Here is a 17,294-nt window from a genome sequence, read left to right as displayed (position 1 = left end):
GGTGTGTGTATTGTGTGTTGTGTTGTGTGTGCTGTGTGATATCTGTTGTGTGTGGTGTGTTGTGTATGGTGTGTTGTGTGTTGTCTGGTGTGTGGTGTGGTGCGTGTGTTGTGTGTGCTGTCTGGTGTGGTGTGTGTTGCGTGTAGTGTGTGTGCTGTGTGGTATGTGTTGTGTGTGGTGTGTTGTGTTGTGTATGGTGTATGTTATCTGGTGTGTGGTGTGTTGTGTGTGTTGTGTGGTGTGCTGTGTGGTATGTGCTGGGTGTGGTGTGTTGTGTGTTGTGTATGGTGTTGTATGTTATCTGGTGTGCTGTGTGGTATGTGCTATGTGTGGTGTGTTGTGTGTTGTGTATGGTGTTGTATGTTATCTGGTGTGGTGTGTGTGGTGTGTGGTGTGCTGTGTGGTATGTGTTGTGTATGGTGTGTTGTGTGTTGTGTGTGCTGTGTGGTATGTGTTGTGTGTGGTGTGTTGTGTTGTGTATGGTGTGTTGTGTGTTGTCTGGTGTGTGGTGTGGTGTGTGTGTTGTGTGTGGTGTATGGTGTGTTGTGTGTTGTGTGTAGTGTGTGTGCTGTGTGGTATCTGCTGTGTGTGGTGTGTTGTGTATGGTGTATGTTATCTGGTGTGTGGTGTGGTGTGTGTCGTGTGGTGTGTGGTGTGCTGTGTGGTATGTGCTGTGTTGTGTGTTGTGTATGGTGTATGTTATCTGGTGTGTGGTGTGGTATGTGGTGTGCTGTGTGGTATGTTGTGTGTTGTGTATGGTGTGTGTTGTCTGGTGTGTTGTGTGTGTAGTGTGCTGTGTGTTGTATATGGTGTGTTGTGTGTGGTGTGTTGTGTATGGTGTGTTGTGTGTTGTCTGGTGTGTGGTGTGGTGTGTGTGTTGTGTGTGGTGTATGGTGTGTTGTGTGTAGTGTGTGTGCTGTGTGGTATCTGCTGTGTGTGGTGTGTTGTGTGTTGTGTATGGTGTATGTTATCTGGTGTGTGGTGTGGTGTGTGTCTGGTGTGTGGTGTGGTGTGTGTCTGGTGTGTGGTGTGTGGTGTGCTGTGTATGTGCTGTGTGGTGTGTTGTGTGTTGTGTATGGTGTATGTTATCTGGTGTGTGGTGTGTTGTGTGGTGTGCTGTGTGGTATGTGTTGTGTGTGGTGTGTTGTGTGTTGTGTATGGTGTGTGTTGTCTGGTGTGTTGTGTGTGTAGTGTGTTGTATATGGTGTGTTGTGTGGGTGTGTGCGCGAGCGCTTGCGTCTGCACAGGTGCTGGAGGAGCCGTGTGCGTCCGGGGAGCTGGCGGGCCGAGGCCGCGGGAGGCTGGTGGGCTGCCGTGGAGTCTGGAACCCTCGGCTGAGCTCCTGGCTGAGCGCTCCTCAGCCCGCGGGGATCCCGCCCTCATCCTGAGCCTCTGGGGAGGACCCGGAATGAGCGCGTCTCCAGACACGCTGTCTGCGCTGGGCACTGCAGCCCGAAGCCGAAGTAGAAGCCCGGCCTGGCTGCTCCACCTCACGGGCCACCTCCAGGGTGTGTCACACTGAGAAACGCGCCCGCCCGCAGAGTGACGCCTAGACCCTGGCCTCGCATCACACTAAGATCCCCGCTGAGGCCTGCGTCCTGCTCCCTGACCATCACGCGTGTGCTAGCGTGTCCCTTCCCGCGTGTGCATGCCTTGCACTCTACCCGCACGTGCAGGGGCATTCACGACACTGGGGGACTCTGCGCGTCGCCCTCCTCGAGACTGCAGTGCACGCCCCTGGGGGGCTTGTGAGCCCCTCTCCCCGTGCCACCTCCCTCGTGCCCACCTTCCCGGGTGCAGCTCTAAACGGCCCTGTCTGGGAAACTCGCCCACCGCATGTTGATTTCTAACACGTTGAGAGCCAAGAGCCGCATGGCCACACACGGACATCACTGCTTAATGACCCGCAGGACTCCACTGCAACACGGAGCCGTCGTTTATGTAAATACTTCTATTGTTGCTTTTTAGATTGTTGCTGTTTGTGACTTTACATTACATTCTTGTTCATGTTTTATCCACTGTTATTATTTGCTTAAGATAAAATGTAAAACATACGTTATCTATAGTTGTGCAAGACATTGCCCTGGGGGAAAGTGTGTGAAGGAGACACAGGACCTCATTGTACTTTTTCTGCACCTGCCTGTGAATCGATACTTATTCAAAACTACATAGTTTTAAGATCACGTTAGCTTCAACAACGAACGGTGCTGGAACAAGTGAATATCCCACAAAACACATATGCACACGAAACTTGGGTTATCTTCTTCAATTTAGCCTGAAGGAACTAATTTTCTGAATTTAAAATGCAGAAGCTGCATGTAGCTTGAACCCGGGTCGCAGCCACTCAGGAGGCAGAGGTGGCAGGATCGCTCCCGCCCAGGAGGTCAAGGCTGCAGTGCGCCGTGATCGTACCACTGCACTCCAGCCTGGGCCAACAAAACCCCACCACATGTAATTAGTTGTTTGCCATGACTGTTACTGTGCAAACTGTGGAAGAAAGAAACATGTACTAAAATCTCCAGCGGGACCCGCATGTCCCTATCTGACGGACATTTCAAGACATTTGAAACTCCGAAGCAGTCTCTCGTGATGTGCTCAAAACACCCCCATTCCGTGTGCCTCACACGGTGCAAAGCTCTGGGCCTGGCAGCACGGGCCGCCCTGCCAGCCTCAGGATCAACCAGGGCAAAGCATCGCCCTTTGCTGCCCCCGCCTTCTGTCTCCTGTCTCACCCTGCCTGCGCTCCTCTGTGTATGGTGCCCTGGGACATAACCCCAGAGATCTCAGAGCGGACACATGCTCTCCCCCTCCAGCCCTGTCAGTCCACCGCTATGCCCTGGCCCGGCCCTAGTGCCACCACTGGGCTGGGTGGTTGACACTGCAAATGCCCCCAGACCACTGAGGGGCTTAGGCAGGCACCATTTTCTGCTGAAATGCAAGGAATCCCTCTTCCTAAAGGCCAGAAAGAGAGCTAACTGATGGTGCTTAGCTTGGAGGCACTCACCACCCATTGATCACCTGAACGGAAAATGTTGAGGGAGTGCTAGACGAGGCCGTGAGACGTGAGACTGTGTAAGCGACACAGTACAGGGAAGAAGGAAAGAGAGTATTATTATTATTTATTATTATTTTTTCTTTTTCTTTTTTGTGAGACGAAGTCTGGCTCTGTCGCCCAGGCTGGAGTGCAGGGACGCGATCTCAGCTCACTGCAAGCTCCACCTCCCAGGTTCATGCCATTCTCCTGCCTCAGCCTCCCAAGTAGCTGGGACTACAGGCGCCCGCCACCATGCCCGGCTAATTTTTTGTATTTTTAGTAGAGACAGCGTTTCATCGTGTTGGTGTTAGCCAGGATGGTCTCGATCTCCTGACCTCGTGATTCGCCCACCTCAGCCTCCCAAAGTGCTGGGATTACAGGCGTGAGCCACCACGCCCGGCTGGAATGAGAGTATTAGTATTAGTAGTACGGGGAAGAAGAAATGAGAGTATTAGTAGTAGTAGTATGGGGAAGAAGGAATGAGAGTATTATTATTAGTAGGATGGGGAACAAGGAATGAGAGTATTAGTAGTAGTATGGGGAAGAAGGAATGAGAGTATTATTATTAGTAGGATGGGGAAGAAGGAATGAGAGTATTATTATTAGCAGGATGGGGAAGAAGGAATGAGAGTATTATTATTAGCAGGATGGGGAAGAAGGAATGAGAGTATTATTATTAGCAGGACGGGGAAGAAGGAATGAGAGTATTATTATTAGTAGGATGGGGAAGAAGGAATGAGAGTATTATTATTAGCAGGACAGGGAAGAAGGAATGAGAGTATTATTATTAGCAGGATGGGAAACAAGGAATGAGAGTATTATTATTAGCAGGATGGGAAACAAGGAATGAGAGTATTATTATTAGCAGGACGGGGAAGAAGGAATGAGAGTTATTAGCAGGACGGGGAAGAAGGAATGAGTGTATTAGTAGTAGTAGTATGGGGAAGAAGGAATGAGAGTATTGTTAGTAATGCAGGGAAGGGAAGAAGGAATGAGAGTATTATTAGTAGGATGGGGAAGAAGGAATGAGAGTTATTAGCAGGACAGGGAAGAAGGAATGAGTGTATTAGTAGTAGTAGTATGGGGAAGAAGGAATGAGAGTATTATTAGTAGGATGGGGAAGAAGGAATGAGAGTATTATTATTAGCAGATAATGGGATTGCATACCTGGCAAACCCAAGGAAATTAACAGTAGAAGTGTTAAGACATAGTAGGAGAGTGAGGGTATTGTTACAAAAGACAGTGACTTTTCCGTATAAACAAGAACAGTTTCTAATAGCCTTAATTGCATTAAAAAGCAAATTAACTTGGAACAAACTTAATGTGCCCCAAAACTGTGCTGCCACCCTGTGCTTCCAGCATTTGCAGAAATTTGGATACAGCAGCTCTGTTCATTTTACTTTGAGTCCCTGCAAAACTCCGGGACACTCTTCCGAGGGCAGGATTTTCTAGCTCCCCATGCCTAAGACATTGTTTTTGCATCGAGTAGCGTATTTCAGCAGATCTAGGATTCCATCGGCCCCAGCGTACACAATCACTCTGGCGCCCTTAGGAAGGGCGAAAGCGGCTCCACAATGGTGCAGTAACCGTAATGGGTGGATACAACCCAGCAATTCCTCTCTATCCCTCTGCTGGGGTCTCAAGGACATCTAGATACGGATCCTTCCCTCCATCTTGGTCAAATCTCAGGGCAGGTTCCATGATCACTGGTTGTGTTTTACCATCTCCTTGTAGAAGAAATGTTTTCTCACCCCCACCCCAAGAAGAGAGCATCGCAGGCCTTCCTCCTGCAGGTCTTCAGCTAGGTTTGGAGGACAAGTGCACAGGGGAGGTGGCAGGAAGAGGACGCAGGGACTCCCACTGCAAGCTACTGCATGGCATCACAGAGAGGTGCCGGGTGAGTCCCACCAAGGTCACTGCTACTAATGAGCCCCTCGCAGAGGCCCTTCTGAGCGGGTCAGCAACCCTGCCATGTTTTCACACGTGTCGCATTGAATCATGACAATGTGGCAGCCGACCAGCTATGGTTGAATGGTCCAAGAATCTTTCCCAGAGCCTTTAGAAAAAGCTTAGGGCGCTGCGTTGTAGGATATGTTGTGGAGGGAACCAGGTCACCTTTCACATTCTTTCCTGTTTTGATTCATTCTCTTGTTACCAATAATCTCAATACAATACATGCCCAGTAGACTCTAAAAAGAACAAAAGGCAAACTTCTCACAATGGAAAGTGACAAACTCACCCCTGCAGGCAGGCCCTCAGGCACATGGGAGGGTGGCAGGGTCTGCTGAAGGGGGGTGTGAGGCTGGTAAGTGAGAAATTAGAACTGAAATTCATATTGCAATTTTCTGTCCTTTTAGGAAGTCATATAATCTTCTGTGACTCTCTAGAAACGAGTGAGCTTGTTTTGCAAAGAAAAATGTATTTGACAGTAACGGTGAATTAGAGATGAATGAGCACATGAAGAAATAGAAGAAAGCCCCGATAGTGTTTCAGAAAATTATAAATTGAATAAAGTTATTTACAATTCTAGAATAAACCAATGTGGAGAAAGGTCATTGAATCCCTTTGTAAACACGTGTGTGGTTTTCTCAGGGTGGAAGCACCCGGCCATCACCAGTGCCACCCAAATGCACATTAGACAGTGTCCAGTCTTTTGCAGATACGCCTTGGAATGCTGATCCCTTGGTCCTCCGGGCAGCTGCACAGGGCGCGAGGTGGCCTGAGCCGCCGAACCAGGAGTAACTCTGCTCAAGGATCCCAGGAGGGAGCTAAGCAGGACAGCCAGCCACTGAAGACGCACACTGGGAAACAGCCAGCCAACGGCATGCTGACGCGCGTGCGTCCTCGTGTGGCCAAGGGTGCTGGTCACACCCAATTTCAGCAGCTGGCCCCAAACCATGAAGCACCTTCAGGACGAGGGCCTGGGGCTGCTGGGAGCTGGAGGTCAAGGCAGAAGAAGGAGGAGAACAGCTCAGATGGGGGCTTTGGGAGATGGTTTGGTGGGTCTCTGGGGCTCAGCTCCAGGCAGAGCCCAAAAGCTGTGTTTTAGAGACTGTTCGAGGCTAACATGCCCTTGTAGAGACTCGTAAAGGAGTTGCAGGGTGACTGACTAATAATGTATGTGTGTTTTGCAATGGAGAGCTTTGATGCTATGAAAAAATTCTTGATCTGGAAATGTTTGAGTGGATATAAAATCTAATTGCAACTTTACATTTCTCCATAAAAAGAAAGGAAGGGCTGTTTAACATTTTCATCTGTTTTTGCATACAGAGTTTCTTATCAATGGTGACTATCAAGAATTTGGGCCGGGCACGGTGGCTCATGCCTGTAATCCCAGCATTTTGGGAAGCCAAAGGGGATCACCTGGGGTCAGGAGTTCGAGACCAGCCTGACCAATATGGAGAAACCCCGTCTCTACTAAAAATACAAAAATACAAATACAAAATAAAAATACAAAATTAGCTAGGCATGTTGGCACATGCCTGTGATCCCAGCAACTCAGGAGGCTGAGGCAGAAGAATCGCTTGAACCTGGGAAGTGGAGGTTGCAGTGAGACGAGACAGTGCCATTGCACTCCAGCCTGGGCAACAAGAGCGAAACTCCATCTCAAAAAGAAGAAAAGAATTTGAAGAGGCTGGGAGGGTTGCTCACACCTGTAATGCCAGTGCTTTGGGAGGCCAAGGCAGGAGGATTGCATGAGCCCAGGTGTTAGGACCAGCCTGGGCAACATACAGAGACCCTGCCTTTACAAAAAAATTCAAAATTAGCGAGGTGTGGTGGTGCATACCTGTAGTTCCAGCTCCTCAAGAGGTTGAGGTGGGAGGATTGCTTGAGCCCAGGAGTTCAAGGCTGCAGTGAGCTATGATTGCTCCACTGCACTCCAGCCTGGACGACAAAGTGAGGCAAAAAAGAATTTCAAGAGATCATCATTAAAAAGCCATGGATGGGAAGTCTACAGCTATTTTAATTATAAACCTGATAGGAAAAAGTTATGTTTCCAGAAGTTGCTCATGAAATGTTTGAAGAGTGTTTCTTTGGAAGTTGTATACAAGTTTGCTACTTACGGTCTTTGGTCTTCCCTAATACTTTGTACTTTATTGGTGTTATAAGTACAGTTGTTGCAGAAGCCCAAATACCAGGTTCATGTACCTGCTGTGTAGCTGATGCCGAACACTGCGACACAGCTGCCTGGAGACAGAGAAAGGTTTATTCCATTTGGCCGAAGCAAGGAGACAAGCGAGCAAGATTTCTCACATCCGCCTTGACAAAGAGATGAAGAGAGAGTTTTTATGCAGCTGACGAGCCAGGGAGAGGGAGTTTCGGGGAATAGAGGGAAAGTCCCTGCTTATTCCGTGTCGGCTAACACCTCAAGCGACCGGGCCTCCGGGTGTCAGCACCTGGTCTCAGCACTTTCAAGGCACTCGCTCCGTCTGCAAACATTTCTCATGACCCTGATGTTATCTCCTCCCGTTTGACAAAGAAACAGCAGCTCAGCAGTTTATAATGATGTTGTGGCAACAAGAAATAATGGGCACAAAGCGAGTGGTTCACAGGTGCCAGCCAGAGAGGGCCTGATCAGAACATTCATTATTTCAGTCACTCACTGAAACATGCTGAGTCCTGAACTCCCATGCAGCCCGGTTACTCAGCCTCACATCCCTTGATGGGGATGGGTTCTAAGAAAGGTGTCCTTGGTGATTTCACATCCCTAGATGGTACAGCCCACTACACACCCAGGCCTTTGGTACAGCCTATGGCTTCTGGGCTGTAAACCCGTACAGCGGGCCACTGCTCTCAATCCTGCAGGCAACTGTCACACAATGCTAAGGATTTGTGTATCTAAGCATAGGAAAGTCACAGCAAAAACACGGTGTTATCTGATGAGGCCACTGTTGAATATGCATCATTGACAGAAATGTTGCTATGCAGTGCATGACTGCATCTAAAGAATTTAATGAAAATTTTCACTGAGGCCCTCAGAGGTTTACCCAACCCCCTCCACTTGGCCCCAATGTGCTGTAGAAATCACATTTTCTAGCCATGCCCCGACATTATAAAGGCCGGGAACCATTGCACTAACAGGCATGGAGGTGCTCTCCCGCGCAGACAGGACTGAAGGAGCTGCTGGCCCTTCAGGCAGAGCGAGGCGAGCAGCAGGCCTCCCAGGCCTCCGTGCCCACAGAGAAGCCGATCACGCTGCCTCAGGGGAAGGGAAAGGACGCATAAAATGTCACCCAGGCCTCTTCTCCAAAGCCAGCCACGAGGCTTGCTCCTTCCTCACACTGCCCTCTCAGAACTCACCTCTCCTGGCACATCCTGGTGCCAACAAACACCCTGCAAGCATTGACTGAGACCTGGCTAGAAGTCTGGTTCTGTTCCAGGAGCTGGGAACCAAGAAGGGAGCAGAGAGAGAAAACTTCTGCCACAGGGAGTTCATTTTCTAGGTGGAGAAACAGACCAAAATACATACAAATAAAATATGTTGAAAGCAAGCCACTGGTGTGCTGGTAAATGTTTCACAGCAGCTCTGGGGGATGGCGGCCCCTGACCTGCAGCACTGGCTGACTTCTGCGGAGTAAGTCCTCCCACTATAGCCACCTCCAAACTCCCCGTATGAAGGCACTGACCACAGAGAGGGGAAGGGGGCTCACTGCTGGCTCTCCTGGGCTTGGGCACATCTGATAGTTCCACAGTGACAAGTTACAGGAAGAAGGAACGTGAGCCAGGAGTTGCAATATTTTCGGGGAGAGATCCGGGAGGCCTAAGAAAGTGCCATTTGATGGCAGAGCTGCTGTGGAAAACAGGATGCCTGCTCCTCCGAGAGCCAAACACAGAATGACCACAGGACCCCGCAATCTCCCCTCCACGTACCGCCCAAAGAAATGGAAAGCAGGGACACAAACAGGCAGGGGCACTCCCCTGTCCACAGCAGCATTCTGCACAAAGCCCGAGAGGCAGAGACAACGCAGGCTCCTGTGAATGGCGACTGGATAAGCGAAGCGTGCTTCCTCTGAGAGTGGCAGGTGACAGATTCTAGGCAGACTGGGGCAGGTCCCCAGTGAAACCGACCTTCAAGCCAAAGACAGCCTGAAGCTGGAAAACCGGGCTGCCAGTTCCAGGTGAAGTCCATGACCTTTTAGCCAATCAAATGGGGATTTTTCTAGGCCCACCCATGGACCAATCAGCACACACTCCCCCATTCTGAGCCCATAAAAACCCTGGACGCAGCCACATGGCGGGGACTACCACCTTTGGGTGGAGACTACTCACCTTCAGGTAGCGGATGCCCATTCTCAGGTCCCCTCAACACTGGGAGCTGACCCCTCATGCAATACAAGTTGTTTCTGCCCTGCTCACTCTCCAGTTGTCTGCATAAGTTCATTCTTCTGGATGTGGGACAAGAACTTGGGACCTGCAGAACAGTGGGTGCAAAGAAGGGCTGTAACACCATAACCCTCCCTCCTGCTTGCTGAGCAGTGGGGGAGAAGAAGCCGCTGGGTGCCACACACCCCTGTTTGCTGAAGTTGCGGGCAGCGGGAAAGCTGCAGTGTTTCCCAAGAGCCCAGACCTCAGACTCCCTGAACCAGGGCTGTAACGTGCCCTGATCGCCGAGCCACGGGTGGCGGGAACGGTTGAGCTGTGAGACTGTTGGGGCTCTGCGGTTCCTGGTGTCTCTGGGTTTTTGGGCACCGCCACATTCCCCTCACCCAGACACTGGTGCCCAGGGCAGAAGCATGTCGTGGCACGCCTGGCCCAATCACCAGCTGAGCGTACCTGTGGCAAGCGTGGGATCTGGGCCGAGGTGCAAGCCAAGCACAGCCCACTGGGCTAAGTGTGCGGAGTACCTCCAGCAGCGAGCCTTGGGCCCAGTGAGGCCAGGCAGGGGCGCCAGCAACCACGGAGGTCTCCGGCTGGTGAAGTGGCACCGAGAAAATCCTGTGCCACATCCACACAATGGAGTATTCTTCAGCCTTAACAGGAAGGGAATTGTCACACCTGCTACCATATGGAGAAACCTTGAGGACATTAGGGTCAGTGAAATAAGCCAGGCCCAAAAGAACAAATCCTGCATGATTCCATTTACACGGGGTCCCTAGAGGAGTCACACTCATAGAGATGGAAAGCAGAACAGTGCTGCCAGGGGCTGGGGAACGGGGCTGGGGAGTCTGTGTCCAACAGGAGCTGAGCTTCCGTCTGGGAAGATGAGAAGTTCTGGAGATGGAGGGTGCTGAAGGCTGTACAGCAGTGTGAGTGTACTTAATGCCACTGAACTGCACACTTTAAAATGGCTAAGATGGGCTGGCCACAGTAGCTCACACCTGTAATCCCGGCACTTGGGGATGGTGAGGCAGGCAGATCACTTGAGGTCAGGAGTTTGAGACCAGCCTGACCAACATGGCAAAACCCTGTTTCTACTAAAAATACAAAAAAAAAAAAAAAAAAAGCCAGGCGTTGTGGTGTGTGCCTCTAGTCCCGGCTACTTGGGAGGCTGAGGCAGGAGAATCACTTGAACCCTGGAGACAGAGGCTGCAGTGAGCTGTGACTGCACCACTGCACTCCGGCCTGTGTGACAGAGTGAGACCCTCCTGTCTCAAAAAAAAAAAAAAAAAGATGTTAACTTTGTTATGTACCATAATTTTAGAAATCAGTAATTTTTACAAAGAAAGTTCCGTCTGAGTAAAGCCCAGGCAGTGGAACAGCAAAACCCCTGAGGCAGGAGTGTTCCCAGCACGTTGAGGAGCAGCAGTAAGAGCTGCAGTTTCCTGCCTGTAAAATAAAACAAATGGGCCTTGACAAAGACCCTCCCAGACCAAGCTTGCGTCCACCCCTCCAAGTCCCCTCCCCTCCCGGACCAAGCTTGCATCCACCCCTCCGAGTCCCTCTTGTGGACCAGGCTCTGACCTTGGGCTACGTCCTGGGCTGGCTCCATTTGAGCAAATCCTGCTGAGCCTGCTTGGGGAAACCCACGCTGGGCACCTGAGAGTCCCCTGACTCCTGACGTTTCCACGAAGGAATTTCTGTCCACAGGTCCCCACCCCGCTCCAGGGCTGTCAGCTCCCACCCATCCCTGTACTCGGATTTGACCCCCATCTCTCTCCTTTACTGCAAACCTCACTGGAGTGGGCCCTTGAATACTTCTTCACACCCCTAACAAGGATAATTCATGTTTTTCTTTACCAAGCATCCTAACCTACCGTTTCAGCCTGCTCAGGCTGCTGGGACAGAAGACCACAGGCTCCAGGGCTTGAAACAACGGAAATCTATTTTCTCACAGTTCTGGAGGCTGCAAGTCTGAGGTCAAGGTTCCTGCTGGTTCCGTTTCTGGTGAGGCTCCTTCCTGGCTCGCAGAGGCTGGCATGTGGCCTGTCCCAGGCGAGTGGCCCTGGGGGCAGGAGGGCACACGAGCACTCTGGGGTCTCCCCTCACAGGGACACCAATCCCATTGGGTCAGGGCCCCACCCTTTTTGTTTTAGATGGAGTCTCGCCCTGTTGCCCAGGCTGGAGTGCAGTGGTGCGATCTGGGCTCACCGCAAGCTCCGCCTCCCGGGTTCACGCCATTCTCCTGCCTCAGCCTCCCAGTGGCTGGGATTACAGGCGCCCGCCACCTCGCCCGGCTAGTTTTTTTGTATTTTTAGTAGAGACGGGGTTTCACCATGTTAGCCAGGATGGTCTCAATCTCCTGACCTCGTGATCCACCCACCTCGGCCTCCCAAAGTGCTGGAATTACAGGTGTGAGCCACCACGCCCGGGCAGCCCCACCCTTATAACCTTAACCCCAGTACCTCCTAAGAGGCCCCTCTCCAAACACAGCCACACCAGGGTTAGGGGTTTAACATGAATTTTGGGGGATCCATTCAGTTCGTAACAGCTGTGATCCCCGTAAGTTTTCCTCTGGGTTTCAAAATGTTAGGTTAAAGCATGTTGTCTACCTAAAAGGAGCACACTACGTATTATATGAACCTCAGATACACACACATGGTGCCGTGTCACAGTTTCACAGAGCGGATGGGAGCTGCAAAGACTGGGGTGGGATCCGAACGTCTCAGCTAGGCACGTGTCCACTGGGTTTTCTGCTGGTGAGAGTTCTGCAGGTAACGTACCCATGCCCTTTACCTGCCCTCTTTGAAGGCAGACCTTTCAAATATTTTTTATCAAATATTTATTAGCAGGTATTACAACATGATTCAAAGATCAAGATAACATATAAAAGGCCAGGCACAATGGCTCATGGCTCTAATCCCAGCATGTTGGGAGGCCAAGCCTGGAGAATTGCTCGAGCCCAGAAGTTGAAGACCAGCCTGGACAATACAGTGAGACCCCAGCTCTAAGAAAAATAAAAATTAGCTGGGCATGGTGGCACACACTTGTAGTCTCAGCTACTTAGGAGGCTGAGGCTGGAGTGAGCTCAGGAGGTGGAGGCTGCAGTAAGCTATGACAGCGCCACTGTACTCCAGCCTAGGTGACAGAGCAAGACCCTGTCTCAAAAGAAGAAAAAAAAAGATTAAAGAAAATCTTTTTGGCCCGGCACAGTGGCTCATGCCTGTAATCCCAGCACTTTGAGAGGCCAAGTTGGGCAGATCACCTGAGGTCAGGAGTTTTGAGACCAGCCTGATCAACATGGAGAAATCCCGTCTCTACTAAAAATACAAAATTAGCCAGGTGTGGTGGTGCACACCTGTGATCCCAGCTACTTGGGAGGCTGAGGCAGGAGAATCGCTTGAACCCGGGAGGCGGAGGTTGCGGTGAGCTGAGATCGTGCCATTTGCACTCCAGCCTGGCCAACAAGAGCTAAACTCTGCCTTGAAACAATTTTTTTTTTTTAAGATAGCACACAGGCTGGGCACAGTGGCTCACACCTGTAATCCCAGCACTTTGGGAGGCTGAGGCGGGTGGATCACATGAGGTCGGGAGTTGGAGACCAGCCTGGCCAACATGGTGAAACCCTGTCTCTACTAAAAATACAAAAAAATTATCCGGGCATGGTGTTGGACCCCTTGTAGTCCCAGTTACTCAGGAGGCTGAGGCAGGAGAATCATTTGAACCCAGGATGCGGAGGTTGCAGTGAGCCGAGATCGCACCACTGTACTCCAGTCTGAGCAATAAGAGCAAAACTCTCTCTCAAAAAAAAAAATTATATACAAATATAAAATAAAAAATAAAAAGATAGCACACAAAGATGCACAGACCAGGAAGTCTCATCACTGCCCTGTTCCCACCCACAGCATCCTCTCCCCATTCCCAGTGTAATAGAGGAATAGCTCAGTGTTTGTGAATTTTTATTTATCCTCTCTGACGCAAAAGGCAGCCTGCTGTAACATGAATCCGTACTCTCCTTTTTCCACTTAACAGCGCCCAGAGAGCCTTCTGGTCTATGGGTACTTACGGGGTCTGTCGCTCTAACGCTGTTTATTCCATGGCCGCTTCAGGTCCCAGTATTGTTTCCAGTTCTCTGATATTGAAAACCTGGTCATCTTTTACTTTTATGTGTGCAAGGTGTATTTACAGCAGACAATCTGCAGAGTAGGGGCTGGTGGATTGACGTTCAAAGCATTTGTAATTCTGACAGTGGGCAATGCCTCTGTCTGGTGTTGAGTGGTGCCGATCTGCACTCAGCACCAACACAGATGAGCACACGTTTCCAGGCAGCCTCATCAACATATGCACTGTTGCTAGTATCATACAGAGAAATGGTGTCTAGGTGTTTTAATCTGCATTCTCTTGTGAGCGAAGTTGAGCATCTTTTCATTCCTAAAGGACCATGAGTGTTTCTTTTTCTGTAAGCAATTTGGCCAATCCATTCTTCTGAGTTATTAGTTTTTTCCATTTCTAGTTCTTATATATTAGGGAAATTAGTCCTCTGTGACATGAATTGCAAATTCTTTTCCTAGTTTGTTTTTGCTTATGGCTCTTCAAAACCCTTTTTTATATTAAGCTTTTTATGTATATGTAGTCTTCTTTCGTGGTTGCTGGATGTTAAATCCTAGGTTAAAGACCCTTGTTTACTGTTGAGGTATTGCCTTTAATATACACGAATCTGTGCATATTTAGGTTGAGAGAACAGCTCTGTCAGCTGGGGGTAGAGAAAGCAGCCCATTCTCCGTTTCCCCCTTCATTCATATTTGTCTTTGTCCAAAACCCTACCACCATATACTGGCGGCTTCCCGTATCACCAAAGAATGTTAATTTGGGGGCATATTTTGATGAAAGTTGTTCTTTGACAAATACTTATGTCAACACAATATTAGAGTCGCCTTGTGCCAATTCCTGTCTCTCAATGGGCAATTAAGAAAGAAAGCTGCTGTAACGAGCTGGCCAGGTATTCACCCAGCATAGTCAGTGTCTTCTGTGTGCCAGGAGACACAATGCGGGCAGCTATAGCCGGCCCTCCCCGTGTTACTCCTGAGTGTTTACGAACTGAGGAACCACGACCACCACGATCGTTGCTACATGTTTTGTTCTGATGACATCCTTTTCCTGAGTCCTGAATGTCAGCTCATCACGTTAACAAAAAAGGGGCTTCAGTTGAGTGACCTATTCCTTCTCGCTCCAGAAGTACTAGAATATTAGAATTAGGAAAGAGACTGGAAATCTACACCAAGGTCCTCCTTTTCAGACACATCATCTGAGGCCCAGACTTGCTCAACTTGAAATGAACAGCATCACCTGAATCAGGAGTGCAGATTCCACTGGTTCCTATTTACAGTCACCCAAGCTGTCCACCAGCCAGGAGGGCTTTTTCTTTCTCATTTTGTTTGACCTCCGGCTTCGTGCACTTTTGTGCCTGTCCTATAAGATGGCAGAGTGGCTATCTTCAGGCTTCAGCAACGGGGTGACACCGTAATGCACCAGTACCGGCAGACACCAGGAGAGAGGGGAGTTCTGCATAAAGAACACTTCTTCAATGGCCTCTATTTGTACGGCATGAACATCCTATTAAAGTAGCACCAGTTGAAAGCTTATATATTCCACAATATGTAGCACAATCTGATATAACAGTCACTCAAATATTTTCTGAGTTGGAGCTGATTAAGATGCAATTATGTATCACTGTAAACTTCTAGATACAAAAAATGCAGCTGATTTTGATTCTCATTTTCTTTTAATAAAAAAATTGCCCCCTAAAACTTTATGATTCGTCTTTTAACTAAAAGTGTTGGACCTTTCCTTCCCTCCGGCTTCATGCGCTTTCTGCTGTACTGACATAGTATTTTTTTTTTTTTTTTTTAGACAGAATCTAACTCTATCACCCAGGCTGGAGTGCAGTGGCGCGATCCTGGCTCACTGCAACCTCTGCCGCCTGGGTTCAAGCAGTTCTTCTGCCTTGGCCTCCCGAGTAGCCAGGATTACAGGCACCTGCCACCGCGCCTGGCTAATTTTTGTATTTTTAGTAGAGATGGGGTTTTACCATCTTGTTCAGGCTGGTCTTGAACTTCTGACCTCATGATCCACCCGCCTCAGCCTCCCAAAGTGCTGGGATTACAGGCCCACCCAACATCATTCATATTTGTGAAAATCCCAGACTGTAAAGTTTCTAGAGGCATAACTTTTCATCTCTGTATTTCCAATTTTGGTTCAACTTTTTTTTTTTTTTTTTTATAATCACAGATTCTCAGAAGGCAGAGGCAGCAGTAGGAGCTTGCTTTTTGAATCTTCTCAAATCCTCACCTAAAAACAGAACTACTAAACAGCAAAACCATAAAACTCACGGACATTTGTAACAGAATGAGGTGACAAGTGTTGACAAAGATGTGGAGTGAACTGGAACTCTCCTGCCTGGCTGGAGGGAATGTAAAATTTAAAGTTCACACTTGGAAAAGTTTCAGTTTCTTAAAAGGCACACACCTGCTGTCCGGGCGCGGTGGCTCACACCTGTAATCCCAGGACTTTGAAGAGGCCGAGGTGGGCAGATCACGAGGTCAGGAGATCGAGACCATCCTGGCTAACATGGTGACACCCCGTCTCTACTAAAAATACAAAACATTAGCCGGGCGAGGTGGCGGCGCCTGTAGTCCCAGCTACTCGGGAGGCTGAGGCAGGAGAATGGCATGAACCTGGGAGGTGGAGCTTGCAGTGAGCTGAGATGGCCCCACTGGACTCCAGCCTGGGCAACAGAGCGAGACTCCGTCTCAAAAGAAAAAAAAGCACACACCTGCCATATGACCCAGGCATTCCATTCCAAGGCATTTACCCAAGAGAAACAGTTGACAAAGACAAGGACATAAATGTTCACGGCAGCTTTATTTGCTTTATTTGCTTTATTTGCTTTATTTGCTTTATTTGCTTTATTTGCTTTATTTTTACTTAGAAATTGGAAACAATCGAAATATTGGTCAACAAGTAAATAAATGGTGGTATATCCATGCAATATAAAATGTGGATTATTGGTATACACAAAATGGGTGAATGCCAACATAATTATGCTGAGTAAAAGAAGCACCTCCCCACACAGTACTTGCTCTGTGATTCCACTCATATAAAATTGTACAATATGTAAACTAACCTTTAGTGAGAAAGAGCAGACCAGTGGTTGCCTAAGCATGGGGGACACCAGGGACGGTTTAGAAAGGGGTGTGAAAATGCTGTTGGCGGTGACGGACGTGTTCTGGTGATAGCTTCACAGGCAAATGCATCGGTCACTTCACATATGTGTAATTCATTATCTGTCAGTTACACCTCAATAGAGCTGTTTTAAAAAGCAAGGTGGGGCTGGGTTTGGTGGCTCCCAGTTGTAATCTCAGCACTTTGGGAGGCTAAGGAAGGAGGATAGCTTGAGGCCAGGAGTTTAAGACCAGTCTGGGCAACAGAGTGAGACACTGTTTCTATTTTAAATAACAAAACAAAACAAAAATGGTACAATAACAACTTTTAAAACTCAAACAGAAACAAAAAAAGAGATAAAAGAGATTCGAGGGACAGTGGCAAACACTGGGAACAGGCAACTTAGATTTCAACATACAGATAACAGGAAACCCCAAAGAAAAAAGCCAAAGCAAGAAAGATGTAACACTAAACTCCAGTTCAAGCAAATCTTAAAATAACAGATGTGAAGCACACATAGAAAGAGCACACCATACACCTGCAAATACGGACCAGGACAGCCAATACCAACACATGCCACGTTCGAATCAAACTGCCGGCTTGACAGAAAAAGGAAAAAATCCTCTGGGCATCTAAGTAAAAACAGCATATGACTGTCAGGGGAAGAAAACAGATTCGCCAGCCTTTTCACGCATCACTTCATGCTGGAAGATAACAGAAT

The sequence above is a fragment of the Rhinopithecus roxellana genome, chromosome 17, assembly GCF_007565055.1.
Source record: "Rhinopithecus roxellana isolate Shanxi Qingling chromosome 17, ASM756505v1, whole genome shotgun sequence".
Classification (NCBI taxonomy): Eukaryota; Metazoa; Chordata; class Mammalia; order Primates; family Cercopithecidae; genus Rhinopithecus; species Rhinopithecus roxellana.
Note: the sequence above shows the minus strand (reverse complement) of the source record.